The sequence below is a fragment of the Tachyglossus aculeatus genome, chromosome 16, assembly GCF_015852505.1.
Source record: "Tachyglossus aculeatus isolate mTacAcu1 chromosome 16, mTacAcu1.pri, whole genome shotgun sequence".
Lineage (NCBI taxonomy): Eukaryota > Metazoa > Chordata > Mammalia > Monotremata > Tachyglossidae > Tachyglossus > Tachyglossus aculeatus.
The window spans coordinates 38,073,064-38,091,318 of record NC_052081.1 but is presented as its reverse complement, the minus strand read 5'-3'; the positions used below and the strand labels follow the sequence as shown (position 1 = coordinate 38,091,318).

Sequence of the window (18,255 nt, the reverse complement as noted above, 5' to 3'; positions counted from 1 at the left end):
AGCTGTCAGCCAGATAGGCAGAAGTATTAACCTGGCAAGACTGCACGCACCGAAGCCTTTTTCATTTCTTTCACATTTACTACTTCCCCAGTCCGCTCCCCCAGCCGCCCCCCCAGTCCCCGTCTCTCCAAATAATAATAATTGTTGTTGTTAACAATGACGGGGAGAGGACGACGAGGGACAGTTGGGATTTCCATGATCGAGTCTCTTCTCTTGCAGAAGGCCTGGCTCTCCACGGTCTGCCACATGCTAATCTTCTCCTGGGCCAGGGTCCCAGGCAGGGAAAAATGGTCGACAGCCTCAGATTCACTTTAGAGATGGGGAAACTGAGGCAGGGGGCCACTACAGCTTACTCAGCTGGCCAGGGCAGTGTTCAAGAGTAGCACCTAAATGTGATGCCTCACTTGTCAACTCTGGACCTGGAGTTGGGCTGTGAGAGAACCACCTGAGTGCCTTAGGGCCGGGGGTCTTTGGAAGGCCCAGCTGGGCTCCATCATTTCCCATCAGGACCAGCCTGACCAGCTTCGTTTGTCCCCCAGGACGCTGAGTAGCACTGATGGATTATCCGTATCTGCAATTTATTTATTTATATTAATGTTTGTCTTCCCCTCTAGTCTGTATGCTCTTTGTGGGCAGGGAATGGGTTTGCTGTATTGTTATAGTGTACTCTCCGGAGTACTTAGTATAGTGCTCTGCACACAGTAAGCACTCAATAAATACAGTTGATTGACTGATTGCCACCAGCTCCTTGGAATGGGGTGCCTGGAATAGGGGATCCTGAGCTCAGCCTACTTGGGAGCTACTTGCCTGGAGCCTGGCCTTCTCCCTGTCTGCCCTGGTAAGTCCCAGTGACCCTGTGCACAACAGGAGTGCCGGTTTTCTGCCCAGGCCCAGGGACCATGCCCCAAGATGAACTGCAGAGCCTGCCTGCTATAGCTCTTCCTACTGGGCTGGGCTGGGGGCACCACCCACAGATTGTGATTATTCTGAATGGCCATCCCTGGGTAAATGTCCAGGCCGGCAGCCCTGGTCATGGTCCCTGTTAGGCACTGCCCCCCCGGGCACTCTGGGGAGCTGCTTTCCAGGACCGGCCATCTCCTCCACGCCCTTCCAGCCTGACAGTCATCACTCTGCACCTGGCAGGAGGCGGGAGGCTGGGGAGGCGCCAGTTTCCCTGCAGAGACATGTGGAGATTCGGGGAAGGAGAGGCCCCGTCCCCTCTTGAGCAGGGATGGGGAGCTGCAGAAAGGGGTAGGTAGGGTGGCTTCCCTCAGGGTACCCGCACCTCTCTCAGCTCCAGCTAATTTTCACATATTTCAAACCCCAGGCTTGTTCCAACCTCCAGGGTTTCTCCGGGGAAGGGACACTCTGGGGCCGTTGTCTGCATCAAACAAAGAATTTCTCCAATCCCCAGCACTGGGACGAAGAGGAGCCCTGGGGTCCCAACGAGCAGAGACTGCACGGGAAGGGCTGGATTGTGTGTTGGGGGTGGGGGGGGGGGGAGAGTGGAGTGACAGTCAAGTTCGGAGGAAACTAGAGTGATGGGATAATGGGACCCCCAGGAGCACCTGATGAAAGCCCCCTTCCTTTTCCCCTTGCAGGGAGTCAGACTCCCCTCGAGCATAGGCCATCCAACTCAGGGACCATACCTACCCCTCTCTGGTCTCCCTGGGTGTGTAGAGTGGGTTGGGGGGCCTGAAATGAAGGCACTGCTGTTTTTTGGGGGTCTGAAGAGGGAAGGAGGCAGCTGCGGGAGGCCCTAGGGTGCAGGGTTTGTTGGGGGGGGGGGGCGGGTCTGGTGCCACAGATGCTGTACACACACAAATACATGGTTACCAAATGGGGGGGGGGGGGGGAGGACCCAGACCCAGACAGGCCCTTCCCCGGCAAAATGAGCTGTGATGATGGAGGCACTTGAGTTGTGTTCTATCCCCTTAGCAAATGCTAATGGCTCCTGCGGGTTCCTCCGGGAGGGGAAATCACCCCAAGGGTTGGGGTTTCACCCAGCTGCCTTACCCTATTGGAACATGGATCCCACACACCTCCCTTCTCTCTGTTCCAACCCAGTCAGAACTGGTGGGGAGCAGGGTCAGACACACAGATTCTCAGCCCCACAACCACTGTATTGAATAATAGTAACAACAGTAATAATAACATTTATTAAATGTCCAACTGATTAACTTGGATCTTCTGCAATGCTTAGAACATTGCTTGGAATATACTAAGTGCTTAACAAGTACCATAATAATAATCATTATTATTACTGTGGGCTAAATATTGGGGTAGATACAGGATAATCATATCAGACACAGTCCTGGTCTCAAAAAGGGCTCATAGTCCTGAGAGAGGGAGAGCAGGTATTTTATCCTCATTTTACAGATGAGGGACCTGAGGCACAGAGAGGTTAAGAGGCTTGCTCAAGATCACACAGCAGGCAATTGGCAGAGCCAGGACTGGAACCTGGGTCTTCTGACTCCTAGTCCCATTTGCTAGCCATCACTTCATGAAGGCCAGCTGTCCTCTTGGCTTTCTGGTCATCCCCTGCCTCCTTTTTGATGAGCAAACAGAAAAGTTATTAGGCAGTAGCCCAAGATCACTCCATATCCCACTTCCGAACTCCCCTCTCTAACCCTGCACTCCCAGCCACCTTCCACAGGTAGATATCAGCAGGGCCTCGCCCTTCCCATCACCAGAGTCAGTTGGGTCCCTGAGAAAAAGGCTTAAAGAGAGGGTTTCTGGAGTGGGAGGGTGGGGTGGCGGGGGGAGAACGGGAAAGGATTTTCACTGTTCTCTGCTCTGCACACCTCCCAGAGCTCTGGACAAAGGGAGTCAGAGTGAGGACTGTCCTGGTCCTGGCTACCTGAGTGAGTTTCCCCTCCTCCTGCCTCCGGACCGCACCCAGGGACAAAGTGTTGGGGTTGGGGCAGACGTCCTAATTCCTCGAATGCCAGGCTTCTGGGAAGAGTTCCCAGGACCGAGGCTTCTGGGGACTTGTAGGGGGCAGCCAGGGACCAGTAGTGTCTTCTTGGCGGGTATTTGGGGATGATAGTGTCGACTTGCCCCTCTTAGGGTTGCACCTGGAAAGTTTCCAGTACTCTACCGGTCTCGACTTCGGGAGGGAGAGTCAAGCAGAGGCATATCCATTCCATTCTTAGCTTGGTCAGTGGCTAGCAAGTGGAAGGCAATCTGCTACAAGTCAAAACTCACCCATGCTGGGCAGCAGTGGCAAGGAAAAGAGTCGAGGGTGGAGACTCAAATTTACTGCGTGGAAAGAGGCAAAGGCAAACTACTGTGCTTTTACCAGGAACACTCTATGGATACACTACGGGAACGATTGCATATGGGCGTGGGACGTTCTAGGAGAGAAGTGCCCATGGCCTCGCTATGGGTCGTAGACGACTCGACAGCATGAGACAAAACAAGTGTTGAATTGGAGGTGGGAAGGTCGGGGATATCCTGTGGTGGGAAGTTGGGGATTGGCAGTGTCCTGTTTATGGTGGGCGGGAGGAGCTCAAGTTGGCATTGTCTCGTGGTAGGGGAAACTAGATTTGGTAGGATCCTATGGTGGGGAGCTGGGGATGGTAGCATCTTGTGAAGCATAATGAAAGAGTGGGATGGTACTAAGGGGAAGAGCATAGCTGCTAATGCTGTCTGTCATCCTTCTGGAAAAGAGCCTAAAATTCAAAAACCAGGGAAATACCCAAATTCCCTTTAAGATACCCCAACCCTTCCAACTCAATCAGTCAACCAATCAATCAGTCATATTTACTGAGCACGTACTATGTACAGAGCACTGTACTAAGCGCTTGGGAGAGTACAATATAACAGTTTGTAGACTCATTCCCTACCCACAACGAGCTTCCAGTTTAGAGGGGGAATGAGGACTGTTGAGAGGGAAGGGAGGAAAATGGAAAGGGGAAGCAGACAAGAAGAGATTCACTGAGAGTTATCTCTCTGGCTCATTGTCTTATAAGCAACTTCTCCCTGAACCTTCCTGAAACTCAGTTTTCCCATTTGGGAAATGGGGGTGGCCGTCGTCTTTGCCAGTAGGATCCTTGTTAGAAGAAGAATCCTAAAGAAGTTAACTGAAGACCTTGCTAGGGCAAAAGCAGGGCTGTGGTTAGAACCAGGGTTGGGGGTTTGATCTAGAGTTTGAGCTAGTGACTGAACCAATTTTAAAGACTTGTTCTCTCTTCCCAGTGACTTTTTCCTAGTTGGAATAGACCATGAGAAGCAGAGAATTGTTGGTCAGAGAGCAAGAGTCAGACAGAGAGAGAAGAGGTTAAGGTTGGAAAGGGGAAGTGGGGGCTGATAGGAGGAGGGAGTCATAGGAGGCGGGGTCAGAGAGAGAAGACGGTTAGGGGGGTGGAGAAGAAGAGTATGTTTCCAGGCAAAACTCCCAAATTACACTTCTCAAAGGCCCCATCCAGTCTTCCTAACGGTTCCAGTCAGCCAAAGCTCCTGGGCTGTCAGTCATGTTTTCTCCTTATTCTGGTTAGAGCCCCAGAGGGGAAGGAACTCAAATGTTCAGAGACTTCCAAGGGACCAGTAACTCTTTAACCCTGATTCTGTCAGCGACCGAACCCAGAACTCGTGGCTGGAGCCCTCAATGCTCTGCTCAGTTCTAATTCCATGCCAAGACCCCGCTGAGGCCCAGGGAGGGACCTGTTTTCTTTGTAACTTCTATCAATCAATTAATGGTATTTATTGAGCGCTTACTAAGTGCAGAGTACTGTATTAAGCACTTGGAAAAGTACAGTGCAACAGAATTAGCAGACACGTTCCCTTTCCATAACGAGTTAACAGTCTAGGTGCAGAAACAGACATTAATTCGAATAAACAAGTAATTTATAACATAATTTAAAGATACGTACCATAGGTGCTTTGGGGCTGGGGTGAGGCGAATATTAAATGTAGTGAATCAAATGTTCAGTTTTTCTGAAATCACATGTGTCAAGTTCAAAGCTTCTGTGTGCCCTAAAAGTCAGACCTTGGGGTGAACTGGCAGAAGCTCTTGAAACTGGCTCAGTGGAAAGAGCACGGGCTTTGGAGTCAGCTCTGCCAATTGTCAGCTATGTGACTTTGGGCAAGTCACTTAACTTCTCTGTGCCTCGGTTCCCTCATCTGTAAAATGGGGATTAAGACTGTGAGCCCCCCGTGGGACAACCTGATCACCCTGCAACCTCCCCAGGGCTTAGAACAGTGCCTTGCACATAGTAAGTGCTTAATAAATGCCATTATTATTAATGTTATTATTAAACTGGCATTTGAGGTCCGAGGGCAAGAGCTGGGATTATATTTATCTGCTCCCAAATCTTGAAGTCCCCAGCCTGACCTAAAGCCAGAAGGAGATGTGATTCCTGGAAGACCTAAGGGGAAGATCGGGGAGTGGGGAAAGATAAAAATCCACCCTCAATCCCCAAACCCTATAATGGGGATTCCCTGCGGGTGGGGGAGTTTCCATCAGTTGCAGAATTTATACAGCACTTGATATTTGCCCAGGACTGCACTGGACTCAGAAGGAACATACAGAAGAAATATAAACCATGACCCCTGCCCTGGGGGAGCTGATGGAAAAGACAAGCACACATATGTTGGTGAGTCCTTAAGTGAATGCAAGAAAAAACAAAGATAACCAACCCACAAATACAAATAAGCAGATGTGAACATGAGCAGAGCTGGAGGAACGGGTGGCAGAGAGGACTTGTTAAGGAGGTGGTGTTTTAGAAGGTAAGGAATCCCAGCTTGTGTAGATGGGGCAATGTGAATAATGGGGCTCAATAATGGGAACTCCAGTGTCCTGAAGAATTATTCCTGTGTTCTTCCCACACACCCCATCCGACAGTACCCAGAATGTAATATGCATGTGCCTATGAATATGTACATATATACATATGTTTGTGTTATGTGTGTTTGATGCATCTATTGTATGTTTCTATCTGCAAGTGCCAAACGAGGGCTGCTTGGCCTCCATCCAAAGCCGTGGCTCTGAGTGTGTGTGTGTGTGTGTGTGTGTGTGTGTGTGTGTGTGTGTGTTTGCTGAAGCACTGGCACCAATGTATTTGTTGATTAATATCCTGCCCCACTCCCCTCCTCACTTGGCCATTCCAGGTCCATGTCATCTATCTCAGAGGGGCCCAATGGACCAGCAGCAGTCCTGAGAAGATGGATTCTCTGGTCTTCCCTCTCCCTCTGGCCCTCTCCCTACCCTCTTCCTGCCCCTAGGTGAGGAGGGAACTGGTGGCTTCATTATAGCTAATGGGTTATTGGGGTGGGGGTGGGGGCTGAGGGAGGAGGAAGCTGGGTGGCATTAGCAGCTAATTGGGTCCGTAATAAAGTTAATAAAGCACTTATTATCTTTGCCATTAACTCTAATTAGGAAAGGAGAGGGGCTGGGGGGTGGGGGAGCGCCCCAGGAGTGGGAACCAAAACTGTTTTGCGCGAAATTGGATCACTGGGTGAGCGGCTGGCAGGAGAGAGAGCAGGTGATGTTGGGAGGGGACTGGCAGCAAGATGGGGGGCTGGGCCTGTTCCATGGTGCCATCTCCACTGGCCAGGTGTGTGGAACCTTTCCCTGGGTGTTCCAGGGACCACGCAGCTGGACTACCCCCCCCCCCCCCAATCTGGGCCTGGCCGGGTTGGGAGGGAACCCAGGAGGAGTGGGAGAGCCCTGGTCCAGGAGCATATGGGAAGTGGTGGTGAGAAGGAGGAGGAGGAGGAGGGAGCGTTTGCGCCCTTTGGTGTATTGTGGGCCCCTGACATCAAGGGCAGAACACCTCAAGGAGACTCTGAGTCAATATTGCTGCTGACTGGAAGTGGGAGACCCCCGACTCTGGCGCGGCTAGGAGAGGGTGGAGGGACACCCAAGGGAGCAATTACGAGCTCCACGCTGCGCTCGCCCAGGGACGCCCAGGAACGGCGGGTCGTCTCTCGCCGGCCCCTCCCTCCCGCCTGAAAAAGCTGCTGGGTAAACACAGTTGTCAAAGAGGAGGAAGAGTTACAGTCTGGGGTCAGAGGTTAATGCCGATAGAGCTACTGGGACACGCAGCAAAGCAAACATAACACGGGCTCCTGGGGAAAGCTGATCCCAGCAGGGCCAAGGCCGGAATCAGGAGCCGAGCTGGTCAGAAGGCAGATGCCCTCGCTTTCTTCTGCCCTGGCCCTGGAGTGGCCGGGGCGGGGTACCCTGAGCCCTAGGGAAACACGGACCGCCCAGTCTCCCCTATCCCCATTCCTCCTCTCCCCTGCAGTGGGCATCAGGTGCTCTGCCCCTCCTCTGAGCTCTCTAGGACTGAAGGCCACGTGGCTCCATGTCTACCGCCTATCAAGGTCTCTCCAGCCAGCTCACCTCCTCTCTCCCACTTTCTCCTTCCAGAGCCCAACCCTCCTCCCGCTCCCTCTCACTCCCCTCCTTTCGCCTCCACAGCCCTGCGAGGCTCTAGCTGCCAGACCTCGAACCTGGAGCCGGGGCTGGGCCCCTTCAAGGAACCCCGGAGGGGACACCTCCTCCTTCCTCTGCCCTTCCCCGCCATCCTGTGTCTGTTTAAGGGGAACCAGAGCCCTGTGCCTGGATCTCCCCGCCCCCCTGCATCGAGAGCAGGTCTCCTGCTTTCAGCCGGGTCTGCGGGGGCAGGGAGGGGCTAGAAGGGAAGGGGCCGGTAATCCCGGGGAGCCTCGCTGCCTTTGAGGCTTTGTGGAGGAATTAGAAGTGAGCCGGGCCCCCCCTGCAGCTGGAGCCAGGGCTAAGCATTGACAACATTCCAGGGTATTAGCAAGCCCCCCGCCCCCGTCCCTAACCTCCCCGCTTCCCCCCCCCCCCCCAACCCGGGCTAATTACAGGTGTGTATGGAGGGGTCAGGGAAGGGGTTAATTTAAGGCTTGTCATCAGCAAGGTTGCGCAGCTCATTAATGGGTTTGCGGGGGGGGGGAGGGGGGAAGTCCGGCGGATAAAACAAACAAACAAGGAATTAGAGGCAGTGAGGGTGACGGCGGTGCTGTCTGCCGAGCCTAATCTCCTCTGGGCCAGCGCTGCGGACGCCAGGATCCCAGGATTAGGGAGGGAGGCCGTCCCTCGGGCCAGGCAGGCACTTCCGAAGCTCTGGGGGCAGGGGGATGAGGGGGGAAGAGACATGACGATCCCCTGCGGAGTGGCACTCTGGAGCGGAGTGGCGTGTGCCAAGATCCCCGCGGGGCCCTCCTGGTTAGGGGGTTGGGGAGGTCCCTGAGAGCAGAAACCCCAGCATCCTGTAAAGTGCTTTCCGTCCTGAGGGCTCACCAATTACATGGTGACGACGATGGCGCGATGGTAAAGGTGATTGAGATGATGGTGATGATGATGATGACGGCTACGAAGAATAAGATAATGTTGCTGGTGTGGGTGATGGTAAGGACAATGAAGATGAGAAGCAGCATGCCATAGTGGATAGAGCACAGACATGGGAGTCAGAAGGTCATGGGTTCTTATCCCAGCTATGACCGCGGGAAAGTCACTTAACTTTTCTGTGCCTCAGTTACCTCATCTGTAAAATGGGGATTGAGACTGTGATCCCCACGTGAGACAAGGGATTGTGTTCAACCCTAGGTGCTTGAATCCACCTCAGCGCTTAGTACCGTGCCTGACACATAGTAAGCGCTTAACAAATGTCATTATGATGATGGCGATTATGATACGATGATGACAATGATAATGGGGTGATGACGATGGGCCCGGGCTTGCCAGCTAACTATTCTACCAGTTCGCACCCCACTCGCCACAACCCCTCTTCCTTCTTCTCTCTCCAGTATGCCAACCCTAATTTGCAGCTTTTCCCTCCCGGGCCCTCCCCCAGCCTCTGGTATCCTTTTGGTGGGACGACACGCCCCATCCTAAAGCACAGCGATAGAGTTGGGGCAACGTCTCAGTCAGAATGGGAAAGGAGTGAGGGTGGGGGGTGCGTAAAAGGAAGCCTCCCCACCCCCTTTCTGCGGAGACGGGGAGTAAGGCCTTTAGATGTGGTTCCACTCAGGCTGTCAAACTTCCCTCTGCCCTTCCCAGCCCCGACTCTACCCAGGCAGGACCACCGCTCTGCACCCTTTCATTCCTGTCCAGAGAGGCCCCGAATCCACCCTCTACCCACCGTGTGCTACCAGTCCCTCGGGGTGGCGCCGCCAGGGCGACCAGACTCTACCCCAGACTCGCCTCCACGAGGCCATTCCAGTAGTAGGGGAGGCGTGTTGGCACCTGAGAATTCCTCTTAGGGGAACCACGCTGCCCTGTGGCTGCCAGTCCCTGTCTCCACGAAGGGTGTGAAGTTCTCGCTCTGCCTTCTCTCAACACCTCCTCTTTTCCTCCCCGTCTCTCCCACCCCCACCCCGGGAGTGGAATCTTTTCTGAGTCGGGATCCAGGAAGCGTGCCCCTCTCCCTCTCCCGGGAGCCCCTCCCCATCCAGCCCTCCTTGTCTCTCCATCCCACATGAGCAACTCCCCGACTCTGGGCAACAACATGGTTGTGTAAGTTTCCCAGGCACGCCAGGCCCTGCCTCGCCAGCCGGGAGAGTCGCTGGCCGTTGGCATTTCCCAGTTGTGGGCTCTGATCGCGAGCTCAGGGGTCTTCTGCGTGACCCGGGTGCTGGGGAGGAAGGAGGCTCGGCACTCGTGTTCTCCCCATAGGAGAGAAGGTGGCACCAGCTGCCCAGCCCACCGCAGGAGCTGGGTGCGTTTCTGAGTCTGGGGCCGGACTGCAGGGCGGGCAAGGAGCCGCGGGCCTGCCCTGGGCTGGGAAAGAGCTTTGTTCGTCGACGAACCGCTGTCGACAGAGGAGCTGGCTGCTTTCGGAGCCAGAGAGAGCGTGAGACCCGCGCGGGATCCTCTCTGGGCCCGGGCTTCTTTCGGGAGTTTCGGGGGCGGCGGCCAAAGTCAACATTGCGGGGGGCGCGACTCGGCAGGCAGCCGTTCTGCAGAGGCATAGTCTGGCCTGGGGCCTTCGCCGCACTTGCCGAGCCCACTCCCCGCCACCCCGCTCGAGGAAGGGGACCTCCCACCGCCCCCCACCCGCTCCAGTGAGTGAGGGGATGCCCCGCCCTCAGTCCCTGCTCCAGTGATGTCCCGGCCTCACCTCCGAGTCCAGAGGTGAAGGGGTGGTGGTGGAGGGTGGAGATTTGGGTTTGGGGAAAGTTTCCCAGAGAGAACTTTCTGTGCCTCTCTGTTTCCTCTCCTCCCTCTAAACTAGGACCTGAGAGCTGGGCAGGAGCAGAGTGTTGACTTCTGGGCCCAGATCACTGCCCGAGGACTTGGAAGGTCAGAGGTAAAAGCCGCCCTACGGCGGTTACCTGCTCCAGGTCCTCCCCACAGTCGCCTTCTCAGGTTCCAGTAGGGTAGGAGGGAGAGGGCAGGGAAAGAAGAGAGAAAGACACCCAAAGAGAGAGTCAGAAAAGGATTTCCAGTAATAATACTATTAATACTATTAACTAATAATAATAATAGTGGTATTTATTAATCGTTCACTATATGCCAGGGAAGCAGTATGGCCTAGTGGAAAGAGCACGGGCCTGAGAGTCAGATCCCGGCTCTGCCACTTGTCTGCTGCCTAATCTTGGGCAAGTCACTCAACTTCTCTATGCCTCAGTTTCCTCAACAGTAAAATGGAGTTCATTACCTGTTCTCCCCTCATACTTAGACTGTGAGCCCCACGTAGGACATGTGTCCTATCTGATTAACTTGTATCTACCCCAACGTTTATAACAGTGCTTGACACGTAGTGAACGCTTAACAAATATTACTACTATTATTATCAAATATGAGGAACAGTGTGGCCTAGTGAAAAGAACACAGACTTGGGAGTCAGAGGACCTGGGTTCTAATCCCGGCTCTGCCACCTGCCTGCTGTTTGACCTTAGGCAAATCACTTAACTTCTCTGTGCCTCAGATATCTCATCTGTAAAATGGGGATTAAGACTGTGAATCCCATGTGAGACAGAGACTGTGTCCAAACCGATTTGCTTGTATTTACTCCAGCGCTTAGTAGAGTGCCTGGTAAATAATATGCACTTAATAAATATCACCATTCTTCTTCTTCTTAACAGTAACAACGTGCTGGGAGCCGGGGTAAATGCAGTCAGATCAGCATCTGATTAGAGAAGCAGCATGGCTCAGTGGAAAGAGCCCGGGCTTGGGAGTCAGAGGTCATGGGTTCTAATTCGGACTCCACCACCTATCAGCTGTGTGACTTTGGCCTAATCACTTCACTTCTCTGGGCCTCAGTTACCTCATCTGTAAAATGAGGATTAAGGCTGTGAACCCCACGTGCAACAACCTGATTACTTTGTATCTCCCCTAGCGCTTAGAACAGTGCTTGGCACATAGTAAGCGCTTAACAAATGCCAAAATTATTATTATTGTTGTTATTATCAGACTCAGACCATGTTCCACATGAGGCTCACAGTCTTTAGGGGGAGTGGAGGCAACATGGAGCGGGCGAGGATTCAAAGAGGAAAGACCTCGAGGCCCGGTTTTTCTCCCGCCGCTCTGAGAAGTCCCCTGTCCCTGGACCTTCCCCGGTTGGTTGTCAGAGGCTTCACCCAAACGAAGGCCCCGAGGATCCTCCGCGCCTTCCCTCCCCGCCCCCGAATAGCGCGGCTCCTGGCTGGATTCCACAAGAGGATCTGGGAGAAGCCCGTGTTGGGCTTTTAATAGCCTCTTGAAAAGGTTTGAGTTGCCAACAGCTGCTCAGGGACTCCGGGCGAGAGTCAACTCCTCACCCAGCCTGGCAGGCGGCTCCATCGGAGGAGAGGAGTGGGGTGGGAGGGGGGAGGGGAAGGGGAAGGGGCGGCCCCTGATTGGGAGTCGGCTGAGCCGTCAGGAGAGAGTGGCCACGGGCGAGTTGGTTTAGTTAAGTAAACGCCGAGAGCAATAGTCGGAGGGGAGAGGTGAAGACCGGAAGTCACCCCTGAGACAAGCAGTGAAAACAGGAGCTTTTGAAGTGTCAGTCTGGGCAAGGATTTCAAAGGCAAGCTAACGAACAGCCGGCTCCGCGCACCGCAGAGTGAGGACGCTGCCGCCTGGCCCAGATGTGGCATCAGTGAGAGTCTCAACTGCCCCGAGATTTCCCAAGGCTCCTGGCGGGGCGGGGCGGAGAAGGGCAGAGCAACCGTTTCTCGGCCCGGTCCAGCGGCGTTTCCTCAAGGGGACCCGGGCCGGGCAGCAGCCCCAGGGCTGGGCCACTCTGATCCCTCTCGGCTCGCCCTCAGTGAGCCTCCTCCGGCCTGGATTTCCGTAGGTCTGGTCCTCATGATCTTCGTCCCCTCCTCCTCCTCCTCCACCTTCTCCTTCTCTTCCCTTCCGCGCAGAGTACATCCTCAACCAGCGCTGTGGGCCCACACGGGCTGTCCGAGCGGCAGGCCGGCGAAGGAGGGGGCTATCAAGGCTAGGAGGAACGCCTTGGGCATAAGGTGAGGGGACCCCAGCTCTTTCACCCCCTCCCCTCCGCTCAGTGTTTGCTTGGAACCAGCTTCCTGCCTTTTTTTAAAATGATATTTGTTAACAACTTACTATGTGCCAAGCACTATACTAAGCAGTGGGGTAGATTCAAGCTTATCAGGTTGGACACAGTCCTTGTTCCACGTGTGGCTCACAGTCAATCTCCATTTTACAGATGAGAAAATTGAGGCACATTAAAGTTAAATGACCTGCCCGAGGTTACACAGCAGACAAGTGGCAGAGTGGTGATTAGAACCCAGGTCCTTCTGACTCCCAGGCCCAGTCTCTATCCACTAGACCACTCTGCTTTTCATCGCTGCCCCCCTGCCCCACTCCCCCTTGGGTGGCCGCAGCAGGCAGGAAAGAAGTAGAGAATTAGTGTTGAAAGCTTCCTGGGCAGGGGCCCCACTGCTAGCCAGAAGCAGCGTGGCCTAGTGGAGAGATCACGGGCCTGGGAGTCAGAAAGACCTGGGTTCTAATCCAGACCCTGCTAATCGTTTGCTGTGTGACCTTGGGAAAGTCACTTAACTTCTCTGTGCTTCAGTTTCCTCAACTGTAAAATGGGGGTATCTGTTCTCCCTTCTACTTAGACTGTAATCCCCATGCAAGACAGGGACTGTGCCCGACCTAATTAACATGCACCTGCCCCAGCGCTTAGAATAGTGTTTGTCACATAGTAAGAGCTAATAAATACCATAAAAAATGAATGGGGAGAAGAGTGGGGAGGGGTTACCCCGGAAGTAGCCTCACGATGCCGGTTCCCAAAGAGCTGTAACCCTCTAACACTGGCTGGCGCTCTGCTCCTCCCTGGGGAGCGAATAAGCCTGCAAAGCCTCCCTAAGACGGCGAGAAGTGTGGAACGGGCTACCGGAAAGGGCCCCTAGAAAATATTATTTGATGAGTAGGAAGAGGAGGAGGAGGAAGCTGATAGGAGGAGAAGCTGTCGAGGGGGAATCGTTTAACTCGAAACCATCAACGCTATTCTGAGATGGTGTGATAGGGCCCAGCTGGTGGGGAGGCGGAAGACGACAAGTAGGGGGAGCCGAGTGTGGGAATCTGGGGGCAGAGCCTTCATCCAGCCCCCCGGCTCGGGGCCCCAGCTGGGCAAGGCGGTTTGCTGACTGGGGAGGGGGGGGGGTCGTCCTAAAGTTCATTCTGTTCTACTCCAGCCCTCCTTCTTCCCTCCCCTCCCTCTCTTCCTCCCGAACTTGCATTGGCGATCCAGAGTTCACACCCTTTTCGGAGCTGGTTTCCCAGGGATTTGAGCAGCCCGGTTGGCTTCACTGTCTGTGGGCTGTGGGTGTGCTGGGGGCAGGGGGAGGCTCTCAGGAAGTCTGCCATTTGACTCGGCGTCTCCTGTTCTTTAGGAAGACCGGTGACTTTCCCCCAGAAGTCTCCTACTCTTTCTCTTGCTACACCCCTCTCCATCCGACTAGTCTTTCTCTCCCGCAGTAGCGCCAATGACTCGGCTTCCCTGGAGAATTCTCCTGGTGGCCTTTCCCTGGGCCGGGTCTTCCCTCAAAGGGGGATAGTTCGTCTACCTGAAAACAGGGTGTCCTAGTGGATAGAGCACGGGCCTAGGAGTCAGAAGGACCTGGGTTATAATTCCAGTTCCACCACTTGTCTGCTGGGAGACCTTGAGCAAGCCACTTTACTCCTGCACCTCAGTTACCTCATCTGTAAAATGGGGATTGAAACTGTGATCCCCATTTGGGACATGGACTGTGTTCAAACCGATTTACTTGCATCCAGCACAGCGCTTAGTACAGTGCCTGGAACATAGTCAGCACTTAACAAATACCACAATCATTATTATTATTACTCTTGCTACCTGAGTCCTGCAGCAGGGCTCCGATGTCTTTTCCCGGCCCAGGGGACTCCGGAGACAATCTACATTCCAACTCCAGAGCCCTTCCCCCTTCCCCATCCCCCTGCGATTTCCAGAGCAGAACACTGAATCCAGAGGTGCCCGGTCACATCCCCCACTCCCAGCACGCTGACCAGGACACCAAATTCTCGCCAGTTTTCCCTCTCCTCCTCGGGCCCAGAGGACATCCCTTACCCCATCCTCCTCCCGGGCTCCATCCACGGGATCATGCTGCTGCTTTCTCTCCTCCCTGAACTTCCTCCACTCTCCTTTCGCCTCCCTTCCCTTCTCTCCCTGATCTAGACTCCCCCTCTAGACTGTAAGCTCACTGTAGGCAGGGAATGTCTGTTTTATTGTTATATTGTACTCTCTACACATAGTAAGCGCTCAATAACTACGATTGATTGATTGATTGATCTGTTCCCCTTACCGGGGGTGGAAGAGGAGTGTCCTCCCCACCTGACTGCAGAAGTTGTCTGCTGGGAGACCTTGGGCAAGCCACATCTGGGCTAGGTTACCCTACTAGGAGTCAGTCAGGAGTATATATTGAGCGTTTACTGTTTGCAGAGCACTGTACTAAGCGGTCAGGAAAGTACAACAGAATTAACAGACATGTCTCCGACCATAACGAGTTTACAGTATAGAGGGGAAGACAGACATTAATATGAATAAATAAGTAATGTATAATATATAATTTAAAGATATATACATAAATGTTGTGGGATTGGCGGTGGGGAGAATATCAAGACTATCAACTATCACTTAACTTCTCTGTGCCTCAGATTTCTCAATTGTAAAATGAGGATTCAATTACTTTTCTGCCTTCTGGACTGTAAGTGCCATGTGGGACAGGGACTATGTCCAACCCAATTATCTTGTATCTACCCTAGCGTTTAGTACAGTGTTTGGCACCGAATAAGTGCTTAACAATTATTATTATTATTATGGTATTTGTTAAGTGCTTACTATGTGCCAAGCACTGTACTAAGCGCTGGGGTAGATACAAGCTAATCAGGTTGAACACAGTCCATGTCCCACATGGGGCATACAGTCTTAATCCCCAGTTTACAGAAGAGGTAACTGAAGCACAGAGAAGTTAGGTAATTTGCTCAAGGTCATGAAGCAGACAAATAGAGGAAGCAGGATTAGTAGCCAGATCTTTCTGACTCCTAGGCTTTACCTACTGGGCCACGGTGATTATTATTATTATTATTATAAGAAACTATTAGAGTGTTTTGAGGAACCAAAGTTTGAGGGACAGGGAAATGCAAGATGATCCGGGAAAGGGAGAGACTCACGTTCCCTGTAGAAACCAAAGAGTCTTTCCCTGGCTGCCTGTTGCAGCTCAGACTTTGGTCAAGCTTTGGAAAGGAGGGAGCCCCACGGTCAGCTTCGGGTAGCACCCAGGATGGTCCAGCTTCCTCTCGCTTAACCTCTCCCCAGACCCTCTTGGTGGGATCATTGACCCCAACCCCAGTGACCCCTGCCACTTTAACTCTCCCCCTGTTCCCGAGGCTCGTGGGAGAAACGCGCCCCGTTTGGGGGTGAGGGTGGGGCGGGTGGAGCGCCCTCAGACGTTTCCAACGGCTGGTACCCAACTGATCCCGTCCCGGATCTCCCCCTTTCCTCCCGTTCTCCACAGCGTCCGCATCCCGTCAAGGGGTGTAATTGAAAAGAAGGGCTTCGTTTGGAGCCACGGCAGCTAGCCGCATTAATCACCGGCAACCTGGCAGAGTTGGGGCTATAGATCTTTCTCACCCGTAAAATAACTCATGTTAATCATTGCCTCTGATTTATTGTCTCCTCTGTCTCGTACATAAATTATTCACCGTGTTGCTGGGGGAAACTCTACCGGAGTAAACTAATGAGAAACTCCATCCTCCTGTCTTCATTGAAGATGCCGCTGAGTATTTGCTTTGGCCTTTTTGTGTGTGTAGGTAAATTTCCCCTGGTCCGAAAGCGAGGAGACACCTGCAAGGAAGAGGCGAGGACGGCGTCGGGAAAAGGCAGGAGAGCTAGGTTTTCAGGAACGGGGAGCAGGGCATTTCCAAGAACCAAAGCTCCGAATTCTTTCGGCCAGGGATGGTTTGGGGGCCAGCCTCTTTGGAGGTGGGAGGATGTACTCAATGACCGCCCAGGTTTTTTTCTTTGTATTTGTTAAGTGCTTACTATGTGCCAAACACTCTATTAAGCGCTGGGTTAGATACCAAATATCAGGTCGGACACAGTTCCTGTCTCACATGGGGCTCACAGTCTAAGTAGGAGGGAGAACAGGTTTTAAATCCTCATTTTACAGATGAGGAAACTGAGGCAAAGAGAATTGAAGTACCTTACCAGAAAAGTGGCGGAGTCGGGATTAGAACCCAGGTCTTCTGACTCCCAGGTCCGTGCTCTATCCACTAGTCCTCGCTACTTCACGACTGGTCCCATCTGGCCCCAGATTTACAGATCCACCTGGGGGATTCAACTCCCTTGGAGATGCCAGAAGTGCTGAGAGGAGAGGAGCTGGGCTCAGGCTGTCGCAGGTAATAATAATAATAATAATAATAATAGTGGTATTTGTTAAGTGCTTACTACGTGCCAAACATTCTTCTAAGCACTGGGGGAGATACAAGGTTATCAGGTTGTCCCATGTGGGGCTCACAGTCTTCATCCCCATTATACAGATGAGGGAACTGAGGCCCAGAGATGTGAAGTGACTTGCCTAAGGTCACACAGCTGACAAGTAGCGGAGCTGGGATTAGAACCTTCAGCCTCTGACTCCCAAGCCCAAACTCTTTCCACTACTGGCTTCCTCTGCCAAACCCTCAGCACAGTAGTAATAGTATTTATTGAGCGCCTCCTGGGGCGGGGATGCAGGGGAGATGTAGGCTGCTGAGGTGGGCACTGTTCAGGTGAAACAGGTGGTACCTTCACCCTATAATACCTTGGCATCATCCAGCCTGTTTATAGGTGTGGCTAGGTTGTTAACACCCACTAGATTGAAAAATCTTGATGGCAGGGGATTTGTCTACCGATTGCATTTTACTGCAGTCCCCAAGCACTTAGTACAGTGCTCTACACAGCATAAAGGCTCAATAAATACCATTGATTCATTAATTAATTGGGGCATCAAACATCATTACTGGCCCTTCTCTCCTGCTCTCTCCACCAACACACCCTGAGGTGGTTGTCAAATCTCTGATCACAGAAAACAACCTCTCATGTAACTACCCCAGCGCTTAATACAGTGCTTGACACGGTAAGCCCTTAAGTACCACTATTATTATTATTGTTATTATTATCATTAATGATATTAATACATTATAATATATAATAATCAAACAGAGGTATTTATTGAGCTCTTACTGTGTGCAGACTACTGTATTAGGCACTTGGTAAACTACAGTTTAGTAGGGTTGATAGGCACGACCATCATCATTATTATTATTCTTTATTATTATTACCACCACCAGTGGGGATGAGCCCAAGACTGTGGAATGTCAGGAAAGACGATCTAGGCCTCAAACTGTCGTAATTACTGGCACAATAGACCGCTGTTTTGTAGCCATTTTGGGCTAGAACGATACCCAGGAAGTCCAATTCTGAGGTTAGAGTACTTATCCCAGTGACCACTAGATGGCAGACCTGAAATCCCCACTGAATCTGCTCAGTGCGAGGGTAGCTTTGGGTCAGATTCTTCAGGGACGGGGCATCTTTCTCTCCCCCCACCAAAAGCTTTCCTTCCCCAGGGACGCAGAACCAGCAAATCTCTCCCTAAAACCCCACCTCGTCCAAAAAAAAAACCTTCCCCACAATATCCAACAATTTTAGCCATTTCCAGCGTTCATGTATTTACCTGCACTCATCTTCAAGATTTATTCAACCGCACATTCAATTATTTATTTTGATTATTGCAGTAGTAAATATTTTGATGTTTGTCTCCCCCTTTAAA

The 18,255-nt window shown here is 52.5% G+C and overlaps 1 non-coding gene across 1 annotated transcript; it reads left to right on the top strand.

The window, feature by feature from the left end:
• The first annotated feature begins 3,059 nt into the window (after nt 1–3,059).
• LOC119938843 lies at nt 3,060–3,197 on the top strand. The gene has a single exon (XR_005454542.1). It is a non-coding gene; the product is annotated as a small nucleolar RNA SNORA7 (small nucleolar RNA).
• The last annotated feature ends 15,058 nt before the right edge of the window (nt 3,198–18,255 follow it).